Source organism: Chlamydotis macqueenii, chromosome 1 (genome assembly GCF_036417535.1).
Source record: "Chlamydotis macqueenii isolate bChlMac1 chromosome 1, bChlMac1.mat, whole genome shotgun sequence".
In the NCBI taxonomy this organism is placed as follows: Eukaryota; Metazoa; Chordata; class Aves; order Otidiformes; family Otididae; genus Chlamydotis; species Chlamydotis macqueenii.
Window position 1 is genome coordinate 70,597,522 of NC_141556.1, and position 13,236 is coordinate 70,610,757.

The 13,236-nt window shown below is 44.1% G+C and overlaps 1 protein-coding gene across 4 annotated transcripts in view; it reads right to left on the reverse strand.

The window, feature by feature from the left end:
* EPS8 (EGFR pathway substrate 8, signaling adaptor) overlaps positions 1 to 9,786 on the reverse strand; it is a 141,252-nt gene extending 131,466 nt beyond the window's left edge. The window contains exon 1 of one of the 4 annotated variants that reach the window (XM_086756055.1): positions 9,461 to 9,786. The gene's annotated coding sequence lies outside the window, so the exon portion shown is untranslated. Of the gene's footprint in view, positions 1 to 8,349; positions 8,541 to 8,926; positions 9,069 to 9,460 lie in introns of those variants that run through there. The other 3 variants (XM_086756061.1, XM_086756074.1, XM_086756048.1) reach the window with 3 other exon arrangements.
* Between the last annotated feature and the right edge of the window lie 3,450 nt (positions 9,787 to 13,236).

Consider the following 13,236-nt stretch of genomic DNA (forward strand, 5'->3'; position numbering starts at 1 on the left):
GGTGGTAATAATAATATTACTTAGCATTTATATGGTGCTTTATATCTTCAAAACATTGTATAAACATTTGCTAATTAAGCCTCCCAGAACTACTGAGAGACAGATAGAGGCTTTGTTTATAAATAGGAAAACTGAGGCAAAGAGACAAAACACCCATCTCCAAAATAAAGATCTTCGGACGATTTTTTTAAAAAGGGAAGAGACATCTCTTTGGACAATAAGAACTTTCAGAGTTATAAAAGTACAGCTTAAAATTCTCAAAGAATCCGATGGGACACAAACTCTCATCCACCCCCTCCAAAAAAAAAAAAAAAAAAAAAAAAAAGTCAGCAAACACTTTCCCTGGCAAGATGTAGTTCCTGCTGCCAGCTGCTCTACGGTACTTGCCACCGCGGAGCCTGAAACGCTGGACTGCACAGGCCAGTAGGACCATCTTATCCGCCAAACCCCCACCCTGGAAGTCCAAGCCCCTCTGAAGAAGTCAAACTGTTGATGAGCTGCACCAAACTTGGTCGCCACCAAGACTGGCCCTCACAGCAACTTACTACTCCAGGCCTGTATTCTGCTCTGTCACTATGAACACTTCTTTTTTTTTTTGCATATCAACATTTAGCTTTAATACAAAAAGTGAGAAAAACTGTAAATTCTAAGTAGAAAATAACAAATACCACCACGTATTGAAGGCACGTCTGAGAATATCTTACATTCACATTCAGTAAGGCATTGATTGAACAGACTTTTTTTGTGTGTATTAGACACCTCACTCGCGTAGGGAAAACAATGGCCTACACACACTCTAACACCTTCTATACAGGTCCTGAGCTCTAGAACTGCTTGAAGTGAGCTTAAAATTATTGCCTAGACAAAATACACAGCATTAAACCTTTAGAGAAGACACTACTTTTAAAACCCTATTGCACAAAGACTTGACTACCCATGTAATTTCACACACAATATGTCCCACTGAGATCAATGGATCTAAAACGCATTTCAGAAGACACTAGAATAAAAACTAATGACACAAAAGGGAAAAAAAAGAGTTGGTTTGTGAGCAAGAAAAAGCTGTACTGCAAGAAGTGGCATGAAGTGCACCCTGCGAAGCTGGACACGGAGCACTATGTGCAACTGAAGAGTGAAGTAAAACAAAAAGGGTAGAGAAAACTTAGGGGATCAATCAAGAAACAGAAAGAAAAAAAAAAAACAAACAAAAAAAAAGAACCTAAAATTATATAAAGACTCAAGAGCAGCATGGACCAGAATATGGAAGATGGTGGAGAAACACAGCTCAGGCAAATAGAGAAAGAAGGAAAACATTAAGAGCTCATCCAAGGGCCAAGTTGAGCAGGGAGAAGAACTGAGACCAAAGCTGAAGGCAAGGCTCAAAACCCAGCAATGCTTTAGCACAGGAGCAACTGTGAGAAGGGAAACAGCGACTGCAATGGAGAAGCTGTGTTTGTTTCTCGCAGCAGTAGGACATGCGTCACACAGGGGTGACTTACCTAATGGACACTAAGGTACAAAGTCCAGATTTCTCACTCTGTCCTGCCCTCTGTACATGAGCTAGCACTAAGAGGCTAATTACCAGTTAGCCTGGATTTATTAGCCATAACAAAGTTTGCAGCTAAAATAGGAACAGACTCCACCCTCCCACCTCCCAGTCCTCCGCCCTCGCCCCTGGACAATTTTTTATCCTTAAATACAGGAAGGGAAGGAAACAGAAGAGATGAAACACTGCACTAAGGTTGTAAGAGCATGGGGAGAACTGCAAAGCAATAAATAACGCTAGAAGTGGAGAAGAGCATAAGTAATTCCACTTTGGGAAAAGCAAGCCCAAAATGACACTGAGGTGAAAGAAGAGGATAAATGTGTATTTAAATATACAGCCTGCCACCCAGTTCTGAATGTGAAACATAGATGTGTATTTCTATCTCCAACTGAAGGCAGTATAATGCATTCACTGGCTTCTCAAGACATGTTATGCAAAGCTGAAAATTACTTTAGAAGCACATCTATAAATGGCTGACTTTTCTGTGTAATTTTTAAAATGGCATGGAGGATCATCAAGCTGAATTTTACTACAACTTGGTATCACAAACTTCTCATGATGTAACTCAATTTCATTGCATAGTCCTTGCTATATCATCATCATATGCACTCAGTTACAGTGAGGAACTCAACATGCAAGACAGATGTCTCACTCTTTGTACAAAGGTCTCACATTCACATGCTCTGAGTAGAATTGCACATTCAAAATATTTTTATGATGGACACTGGGATTCTCACAGGCACTAAACTCTTAATGAATCCTTGCATCAACCAGATAGCTAACTCCTTGAAACACCAAGTGTTAAATCCCTTACAGATTAGAATAAGAAAGCTTTCTCAAGGCTAATTCCTCCAAATTAAATTTTACACTGGAAAGAAAGGCATCTTTGACTCAGGAAACAGAAGACAACACCTCAGACACATGTGGAAGCAAGCAAAAAGAGCAGCAGCATCCAAAGAAGGAAGAGTACATCAGAAGGAAGAGCAGAGCCCTCAGTCTTCATGAAAGGAGCATTCAGAGGGCTGAATTAATATTAAGCCCTCTCAGCCACTCCAGAATGAAAGAAAGTGCTCATGAGCAAAAGTTCACTCATCAGAAGAGTGAGAAAGAGAAGTCACTAGGAGCGTTAAGCAAACAAATCGCAGCGACGTCAAATTCTACCTAAAGCTAAAACACTGAGAAAATCAGGATAATTTTATATCTCACCAGGCATCTGCAAGTACTGAAGAGCAAGTGGACTTCTGTGGTGTCATGTATTTTCTCATGTTTCTTAGATCAAGTTTTATGCAGATGATTTGGGGGGGTATGTTAAATATTGACGGTTTCCCTTTCCTAATGAGTCTGGACCTATACTAATGAACAGCAAAAAGGCACTGCTAACATCTCGCTTTCAGCTTCTCTTTGCGCTGGAGTCAACTTCTAGAAGGTGAGGAGGGGGAGGAGAAGGGAGTACTGATGGGAGAAGCAGCAAGCCTAGGGCCTGCTTTTCTACTTGGTTGAATCTGTAAAAACGCTTTTACACGCAGGAGCAGAAATTGAAATAATAGACACAAATCCCCAGGAGTCACCCCTTTATTTTCCAAGTACAAACATTCCTGAGCTACAGACATTAAGGTTCGCAGTGATACTCTTGCAGTAGCTTAAGTCTGAAGAAGCATCCAGCAGCTACAGAAAATTCCAGCCCTCTGCCCCAAGAACCAGCTATGGCAGCTCCACAATTAATACAGCTCATGGAATGCTTGAAAGAAGTCATGTTCGCTTACCTGCAGTGGTAACCTATAAAATCTGAAAAACCCACAAAAAGTAGTATTTTGGATTATTAAAAGATAAATCCTCTATCTCGTGTAAAACCAATGCATTCTTGAAAAGAAAAAAAAAAAAAAAATCCAAAAACAAACACGAAGTTATCTGCACAAAATCCGCTTTAAGTTACTGAACATCCATAACATCTATTCTCACTCAACAGATACCATTCTTAAAATGGTGAGTTTTTTCTAAATATTCTGTGGAGATACTCGGAGCTTTCACAGTATTAGAAGATGAGGGCTTCATCATTTCACAACCCAGAGTTTTATACAGGTTGGGGTTGGGTTGTGGGTATTTTTTCCTATAATTTTACAGGGAACATAGCAATTTCTGTGGTTGGTCAAAATGCCAAATTGAGTGAAGCTTTAACAAATGCAAGTAGAATCTTCTGTCACATACCAATACTGAAGATGCCTGTTAAGCATCAGAAAAATACACAACAGAAAAGCCCACAGAAATGGATAACTTTAAGGAGTGATATACAAATTCCACATGAAATACTAACCCTGCACCTTTGAAGCTAGAGATATCTACTAACTTTGTCTATTAGGAATGCAAAAGGTTGCTGAAGCCTATTCAGAAAAAGACAAAGGTAATAAATGCAAAGAAAGTAATTTGCTATTTCCACTTTAGATCTTAATCCTGTGGAGATTCACAGCATGAGTAACTTTAATTACCGAGACAGAGACACAGAGAGGGAAGGGAAGAAAGGACTGGAAGCATTCAACTAGCAGCATTCAAGGCCCTGAGTTGGCTGATATTGAAAAATTTCACTAAAACTGACATTACAGAATAAAATCAAAGGCATGTGTTAGTGATTGTGGGCTCACGGTCACAGCTCAAAATGAAAACAGGTCCTCAAAAGCTAATGCTAACAACGTTTCTATTTGTAACGGATGCATTTTTTTTATCCCCTCAGTGTCCATGACATTCAATTAAAACCAAAAAAAAAAAAAAACCAAACAAAAAATTCCCTCCCCACAAAACAGATGTAAAGGTTGCTTCTTCCCACATCATCATGATCTTTCCAAGAAGGCGGTGACTAACTGCGCCAGGCAACAAGCAGAGTCATGTAGGTTCTCAGAGTATCAAATGCTATGAAAGACACCTTATCTTACCTTTCCATTTCAGTGAATGAAGAGCTCCATTTTGTAAACAGTAATGCAACTTGTGCTGGTTTTGGGCTGGGATAGAGCTAGTTTTCCTCACAACAGCTGGTATGGGTCTGTGTTTTGGATTTGCGCTACAAACAGTGTTGATTACACAGCGATGTTTTAGTTATTGCTGAGCAGGGCTTACACAGAGTCAAGGCCTCTTCTGCTCCTCTCACCACCCCACCAGTAAGTGGTCTGCGGGTGTATGAGAAGCTGGGAGGCGACACAGCCAGGAAAGCTGACCCCAGATGACCAAAGGGATGTTCCACACTATATGATGTCACTCTCGGTATATAAAGCTGGGGGAAGAAGAAGGAAGGAGGGGACGTTCAGAGTTACTTTGTCTTCCCAAGTAACCGTTACGTGTGATGGAGCCCTGCTTTCCCGGAGATGGCTGAACACCTGTCTGCCGATGGGAAGTAGTGAATGAATTCTTTGTTTGTTTTTTCTTGCATATGAGGCTTTTGCTTTACCTATTAAACTGTCTTTATCTCAACTCATGAGTTGTCTCACTTTTACCCTTCTGATTCCCTCCCCCATCCCACTGGAGGAGAGTGAGCAAGCAGCTGCATAGGGCTTGTAGGGCTTGGTTGCCGCCTTGGGTTAAACCATAACACAAATACTTTTCTACACACACACCAAATAGTCTCACTGACTTAGATGAAACTTTTTACTTAAGTTCATCTATGGGCACAACAGGGAGAATCCCAGCAGTCAGTCAGGACTGCAGTAACAGCTGAAGTTCCCAGCAAAATGTAAAATTCAGATGACAGCGACCATCTAACTTGAGGTCCCTGGTGGGAAACTGAAATTCCTAGGTATCAGGTTAAATTAAGATCTGTACAAAGCTATGAAAACTTCAGTGTGCTGGATAAATAAATCGATAGATGAATCAGAGCCTGACTCTGGAATTGAGATAAAGTGGCAGCAGTTTCAGCCCTCCTTGAAAGCAGGAATTCTAGTTTCTGGTAATGCAAAGTATTTCATATTGGAAAATCTAGAGCACTAGCACTGAAAATAAGAAATCAGCCACTTTTTTTTTCAAATGTGAAAATTCAATATATAACTGCACTGTTAGTTTTATAGAGGGTATTGTACAAGTATGGCCCTAGTATGAGAAAAAATAAAAAGGTTATTTCAGGCATTGTGCTGCCCTCTGTACCACAAAACAAATACTGAGGCTTCAAAAATCAGTTAAAAGCCATCTAGTCACACGCTGTTGATTAGCCTCCTGGGAACCCAGCTCAGGACTGGAATGATGAAAACTCTGAATCCCTATGGATAAAGGGGACACAGAACCAGATGGTCTTAAGTGAGAAAGCAAGAAGAAATTCTGCTTTCAAAGGAAATGTGAGAAACAGACCTATACACAGGCAGAAAACACACACACAAGCAAAGCACCTTCTCAATTCTCTTTGAAAGGAGATATTAGGATCAGGCCATGTACACTGTACCATAAGCAACACAGCTCTAAGGTGTTAAACATCTTTTCTTTCTGGCCACCAGCCCTGCAGCAGAGAGAGAAGAGCCTGGAGGAGTCACAGACCAACAGGATCCATTTTTGTCTGGCACAGCTGAAAGGTGTGTCTTCAAGAAAATCTCATACCTTCAACCAGTGATTTACCATTCGAGAAGGCAGAATGATACAGGAATTGTAATACGGAGTATAAGAGCAACAAGTGCTAGAAATCAAAGTTAGCAAGCACTTTATTAGTGCTGTCTTCATCGTGTGGATTTGAAGTCTTCTGTTATCTCACTGCAGTAGCTGAAAAGTTATTATATATTTAATCTATTTTCACCCTCAGGGTACCAATTATTCGACTTCAAATATTTAGGCTTTAATAAGCTTTCACCCACAGGGGGGGAAAATGCAACAGTTAATGTCATTTGCCACTTACATTTAGACTATGGACAGAAAGAAAAATCAATCATATTTCATGAATTTAGTTGTCATCAAATGTAAAACTTCTGTATTTTTTTCCATCTGTGCATTTCGTAGCAGAAGTAAGTATCTTTAGATCAATCCCACCCTCTTTATTATTGCTATATATAAGCCGGCACCTAATCACTATTGGGTGTTGTTGCTTGTGGGGTGTTCCCTCCCTCCAATTAAATCTAATGGGATGCTTTGGCTGCTTTCAAAATCACACGCAATCAGAAACATTCATTCTGAGCTACGAGAAGGTACAACTCAATACTGTAGCCATTACGAGTATGAAACAATACAAGCCAGCGCGACACTTAAAGTCCAACACCACTTATATTTGCACAGCCTCCTCCAGTAAAAAGCAAGCAGCAGCCCCAACCTGCTTCCGTGGAGCCTCGAGCACAGTATCTCATTACCTGACGATACCCGTATGCTAATAATGCAACACTCACTGTGAACTGTGAATGAAGATGAGATATGCTGTGTCTCCCTTACACCTTGGAAACCCTGTAAGCTCTTTGCAGTCCCCACTGCTCGCTGAGAGGAAACAACCAACCCATTTCAAGCCTGGCCTAGGAGAGGACCACCTCTCAGAGGGCAAGGGTTGTAGCATTTCCATGGAAAGTAGATCAGTCACACAATGCTGACCCAGTATTTCCAGTTGCTAACAACAAAAATGGTCATTTTTATGTTCTCCCATGTAAGCAACTTTTGTAGCTGACATATAGACATTGCACAATCACAAACGAGAAGAAAGTTGGTCAATAGGAAGGGAGGAGGACCACGTTTTTGATGATGAAGGAAAGGCACAATTAAAATACTGCTAAGACACAGGAGATCCATCATTTGGTTAATATTTCAGCAGACAACCCAGAGCAGTACTACTTTTACCTTCGGTACTTCACTTTAAGTAAACAAAGCAGACTCCACCAAAGGTCATACTGCTGCACTTCTATAACTCTGGGGGGCACAAGACCCACGAGCGAAGGCAAAACACAGTTTTTGAGTGGGAGGGTTGGATCCCAAACAACATCCTCAAGAAAAACTTGTTCCACCCTTCTTCTAGTGCCTGCCATTAGCTGCCTTGAAACTCGGGTTCAGCAGAAGCTGCAATGTCTCATTTTCCACGGCTACAACGCAGATCCACCAAGGTTACAGGGGAGGCAGAAGCACCTCAGATCACACTGCAAAATGCCACAAACCTGTTCTCCACCGTGTGCCCAGATCATCCTTTGTGCACTGGCGCGATACGTAAGGGAGGGCATGTCATGGCTGTGAGAGAGGGGCAGGAGGAGGAAGAATTCCAAGGAAAGTTAGCAGAGAGAGGGAAAGGGCTGAAGAGAGGAGAAGGAAGAGAGCAAGGCAGCGCACCAGAGAGACACAAGGGCGTGCAACAAGATTATCCCACCCAAAAGGAGCCCCTCGCCAGCCACCAGCAGTGCACGCCGCCTTTGGAAAAGCCAGCTTAACCGCCGGGGAGAAAAATTCCACCATGAGGAGAGAAAGCCAAGTCACCTGGTAGAAGGTGAGGCAGCAGGAGGAGAAAGAGGATGAGGAAGGGGGCACGTACGCCGCCCTGCCCCCGGGGCCGCTGCCGGCGGGCGAGGTGTGAGCAGGTGTGGGGCGGCTCGCCTGACTGCAACGGCGGCGGGGGGGACAGACAGACAGACACCTCCACCCGGCCGTGCACACCTACACGCGCGGAGAGCAACGCGTATGCACGGACACGGCCGGTGGGAAAGGCTGCAGCCGTACGAGCCGGCCCCCCGCCCCGCGAACCGTGCACAGGCCGGGGGGAGTTTTGCAGCCGCGCCGCCTTGGGGGCCACGGTACGAAGCCGGGCGGATTTGAGGGTCGCGGAACCAAAGGGAGGGGGCTCGGTCACCGGGAGAAATCACGCCCCGCCAGCCCCCTACCTTCCCGGGCGTCCTCCTCCTCCTCTTCTTCTTCCTCCCCCGGGCGCGCCGCGCAGCTCCGGCGCCGAGAGAGAGACGGCGGCGGCCGCAGGGCTCCTCCGCTCGGGGCGGCCGGGGCTCCCCGCCGCCGGGCTCCGAGCTCCGAGCGGGGGCGGGCGCGGGGTCTCCGCCCGGTGCCGCCAACAAAGTGGCGGGGAGGGCGCCGGCGGAGAGGGGCGGAGGGAGCGGAGCAGAGTGGGGCTCCCTCTGCCGCCCTGCCCCGGCCACGGTCCCGCCGCCCTGGCCCTGGCCCCAGCCCCAGCCGGGGCAGCGCGGACCTCCGCAGAGCCCCTCCGCGCCGGCGGTGCTACCGCTGAGCGCCCTGCGGGCCGCCCCCCGGGGGTGCGGGGCCGCCTCGCCTCCTGCTCCCTATCGCGCTTTACTGGGCATTCGCGAAACGCAAAGGTACCGACGGGTTTCCCCCCTGCCCCCAACCCCCGGAGCTGGGCTGAAATATGGGAGTTGTTCAAAGTGATTGTAAGCATTCATATATATATAAAAAAAAACAAAAAGGAAAAAAGCCACATACAAAACCTACCAACGCTCCACAGCGAAATCCTTCTCCGAAGAGGTAGGTGTATCTAAACTGCCCTTGGAACGAGTCAGCTACGAGAACAAAAGTCTCCGGTCCCCGCTCAAAATCCCAGATGAAATCTCCCAGCTGTTTATGTTGTTTCCATCTGGCACCGCATTCCTCCTGACCCTGACAACTTACACGTGGCTCTCACTCAGCACAGGGGAATGGTCCCATGCGCAGATACCATTGGCACGCTTACAGGTAGCCAAAGTCCTGACGCTACGCTATTGCCACGGTCATAATTTCTGTAATGAGCTACTTCCACTAAAATCAGGCTCTTCCCTGAGAATCTCAGTTTTCACTCGATTTCACTTTCAAATAAGTTTTTGTCTTTTGTGACTCCAGAGAAAAGCTAGAAAACATAAATCTTTCAACAGCATCAGACATGAAAAGAACCCCTCTTCAGGTAGCACATAGGAGAGCTAATCTGATTTTTGAGGTTCCGTTCCTAGTTTTCGATAGGACTGAACTGCCAGTCCTGAAAGACTTACAAACCTGCTTAATTTTGTTCCCGAGTCTCCTTCCCGGCTTCACCAAGATCCCTCGCGAAGATCAAAATCAGATCTAGACCAAACACACAGCCATCTCCAGCATCGAGCCACAGTTATCCAAACACAGCAACAGGTCCTTTATGCTACACAGTTTCTGTGATTCCAGGCCCTCTTCAAGAAACCCACAGAGGAAAAGTATTAACTAATGAAAGAGCAGCTGCTTGCTGAAGTTTCCACTCAGTTCCAAGAAATGAGACTTGGCAGGTCCTTGCGTTTTATAGCACTCCCTTACTCATTTGCAGAGGCAGGTGAAGTCAGAGGCATCACTGCCAGAGTCGTGCCCCTGACAGCTTCTCCAGGAAGGACATGGATTTTCCCAAACGCTTCTTTAAAAAAGGAGCAAGGAAGATATTGCTCACCTACTGTTTGCAGCAGTTCGGTTGCTGAATCTCTTCTCAAGTGATGCTAGCCCATCCTTCACCTGGTGTTTTCCAGCAGATCTTCCCCAGAATAAAGTCTGAGCTCTGCAAATTGTGTTATTTTGCCAGGCTGCTGGGCAGGTTCTGAGCTGAAGGCAGCGGGCAGCAGGCAGGGATCAAGCTCACTCTGAGCTCTGGTGAACCAGACTGGAGAAGAGTAACCGGAGCTTGCAGATCAGGCAGGGAGAGGTGGGGCCTCACTCCACAATTGCTTGGGAGTTCACCTTAACCCTGCTTAAAAAAAAAAAAAAAAAAACACTCAAGAGAAAAAGAAAAGCAGTTCAGCCAACTTCCCCTTCCTGGCTGTGAGCTGGCAAAGCCCCTTGTCACCCTGCATCTTCTTCTAATGCTTCTGATTCTGCTACTTTTCCTGCTCTGGAGGGTCCTTCACGAAAGAGGAAAGCGCAAAAAAATTGTGAAATAACAAGGGGTGGGTTGCGTGGAGTCCACTTTTGTGTACCTAAACAAGCAATGAAATGCACAGATACCATATGCTTATCTTGTTAACAGGAAGTTTGTTTCCAACAAACCTTGAAACCTTTAAAGAATCAGATTATGGAGAGGTCACCTAGGTCATTGGTGGGAAGGAATGCTTACAGGAACACTGACATCGAAACTGACATTTCCAAACTATTTGTGTCAGTTGCCATATACCCACTCCCTAGGTAAATAATAGTAGTAATTTACACATAAAAGAGCTTATCCTGTGAGAGGCAGAAAGGAGTACGATAGATGCTATTAAAAAAAAAGGTTGGGGACTGCTTCAGTCCTTGGCAGGGATAACCAGTGCCTCTCTTTCCCCTTCTTTCCTGGCTAGCAGCCCAAGACCACCCCCTGCTCCAGTTCCCTTTAACAAAGGACACAAGGCAAATGCAGAAGACCACTGTGGGCTGATTTTTTGTTTGGTTCTTGTTTTGTTTTGTATTTATTTGGGAAGCAAATATTTAAAAGAGACAGATAATAAAGAGGAATGTGTAAAGAAAGTGGGACATAAAGATGAGAAAAACGAAACCAGAAGAATAAATAGGAGTGAAAAAGATTTTGGGAAGAATAAATGATCTTTCTGTGCTTTATCAGCGTTTCTTCAGGATGTGTACAGTGGGTATGGACATGTATAAAATTATTTTTATATGATTATGAAGCTAATAGCGCTGCAGATGGGAAATCAGGAGATTGTAACACAGGGGATGAAGAAGACATTTTGTCAATATTCTTCTGCTCGGGGAAAAGACAAAATATGCCAAATAATTTCCTTCTGTTGTAGGATAGCCTAAAGATACTTTCCGTGCTGGGAACCTGCAGAAAGACTTACACACAATGAACGACTTTTACACAACCGTCTGGCAGACTCAGCAGAGTCTGTTTGCTGACACCCCCCCTTCCTGCGTGGAATTTGGCCAAACGCGGTGGCCCCAGCCAGTTGCAATCTCCTTTGCAGGTGTACAGGCGATGGAAGGCATGGTGCAAGGAACGAACCTGCAGATTCCTGGGGAGCACCATTGTTCAGGCTGTAATGAAAAGCGATGGGCAAGCGTTCAATTTGTACAGTATTGGCTGCAGCGAGCCTGGGGATTTAAGATTAACTGCTTGATACTGGAATTTCCACTCTCGTTGAAAGCAGACACTACTATATCCATAGAGTTTTTGAGAGAAAAATATACAAAGCAAGCCTGATTCTTCTCTGGATTTTAAGGCACACGCAGCTATAGTGAGAAACAGTGGAATTGTTCTTGATTTAGGATCATAAAAATGTGAGGTTAATCCAGAGGAAGCCACTGCAAATGAGAGAAGCAAAAGAGACTGGTTATCGGTCCATGCTCCTCCATTCTTTATGCTGTGAAAAAAGAAAACAAAAATCCTGAATACCAAAAGTATTTATTTGCTGCTTAGGTAAAATTATAGGAAACATTTTGCAAAAGGCTAAACACGGTGTTATCTAGAAAACCATGCAGGCCAGAGGATCTGAAGAATAAGCATAGAGATTCTTCCAGTCCCGAAGTCACTTGTAGTCTGATTGGGAGCTTCTTTGGGGTTTGTCTGGTTTTAAAATATTCTGCTTAAATGTGTCATCCTTTGTGCTATAAAATATACATATATATGTTAGACTACTTTCAGTAGAAACTAAGTTAACGTAATTGTTCTAAACTCAGATTTACTATTTGAGTAGTAAATCTATGAATAACATAACGGCCTCAAAACTGGTGAGACAGATTTGGTCTAAACATGTTGGGGACATTCTATAAACTTGTAAATTAATTAGGAACCTAGGGTCTGCTATCCAAAAACTAGCTTTGGGCAAACCCTCTAATGAGTTTGGTTTTGTTTTTGTTCCTTGCCCCACTGAAAACAGAATATATTTTAAAAAATTAAAAGACCTCTTCTCCCCCTTTAGGCTTTGGAACATCAAGAAGTAGTTGATTAATTCTTTTATTGGAGAGCTGGTGCCTAGTTGATTAGTATGAAATTACAGAAGCTACTTGCATTTTCTTCAATAAACTTTCTTGGGAAGGTAGGTTCAGGCAAAGAAAGTGAACCTAAAGGTGAAAAAGAAGGAGGAACCCAGCACATCTGTAACCCTCTCCTCACAGAAACTGAACTCCAGACTCTAAACCAGAGGAAAAAAATTCTGAACTGCTCCTGACTGACTTATACCCTTTATCCCAGGCATGGAGGCAAAACAGCACAAAGGATTCCCAGAAGCCTCATTTCTACCCAAGGAATGATTCTTCTGAAGAGCTCAAGGATACAGCAGAGAATATATCAGGCGAGAACAAGGTGTCTGTCAGAATGCAGTCACGGTGCTGAACTCCACAGAGACTCCCAGCGACTGTGATAGATAAGAGCACCTCAAGAGCTGCCATGAATCACTTTGCCCAGGTTATATGAGGGACCGCTCTGTACGTCAGAAAAGTCTGTCATCTTAAAAAAAAAAGGCAAAATCATTTGCTCGTAGTCCTTGTGGTGCCTGCACCCCTAAGTCAGAGAACGTGGAGTTACACCTCCTGGATGTTCTGGTCTCTGCTTTGCTTGATTTGGAGCTTTCATCAGTAAATATACACTTTCCCTATTTGTCCCTTAGTCTAGCTGCCAGGGGTTATCAGATGTTTATTCCTTGTTCCTAATTATTGTTACATCCATGAGGGAGACTATCTGAGTGAGCTGCCTAGGATAAATGAACCAGCTGTTCATCCTGAGCCCAAAACTCTTCAGCCTGAAGCTGCCACCATCGATGACTTACAAACTTGCCATCCAGCCACTCCAGTTACTAAAGCATCAGTTACAAGCCACGTAAATTTATGGC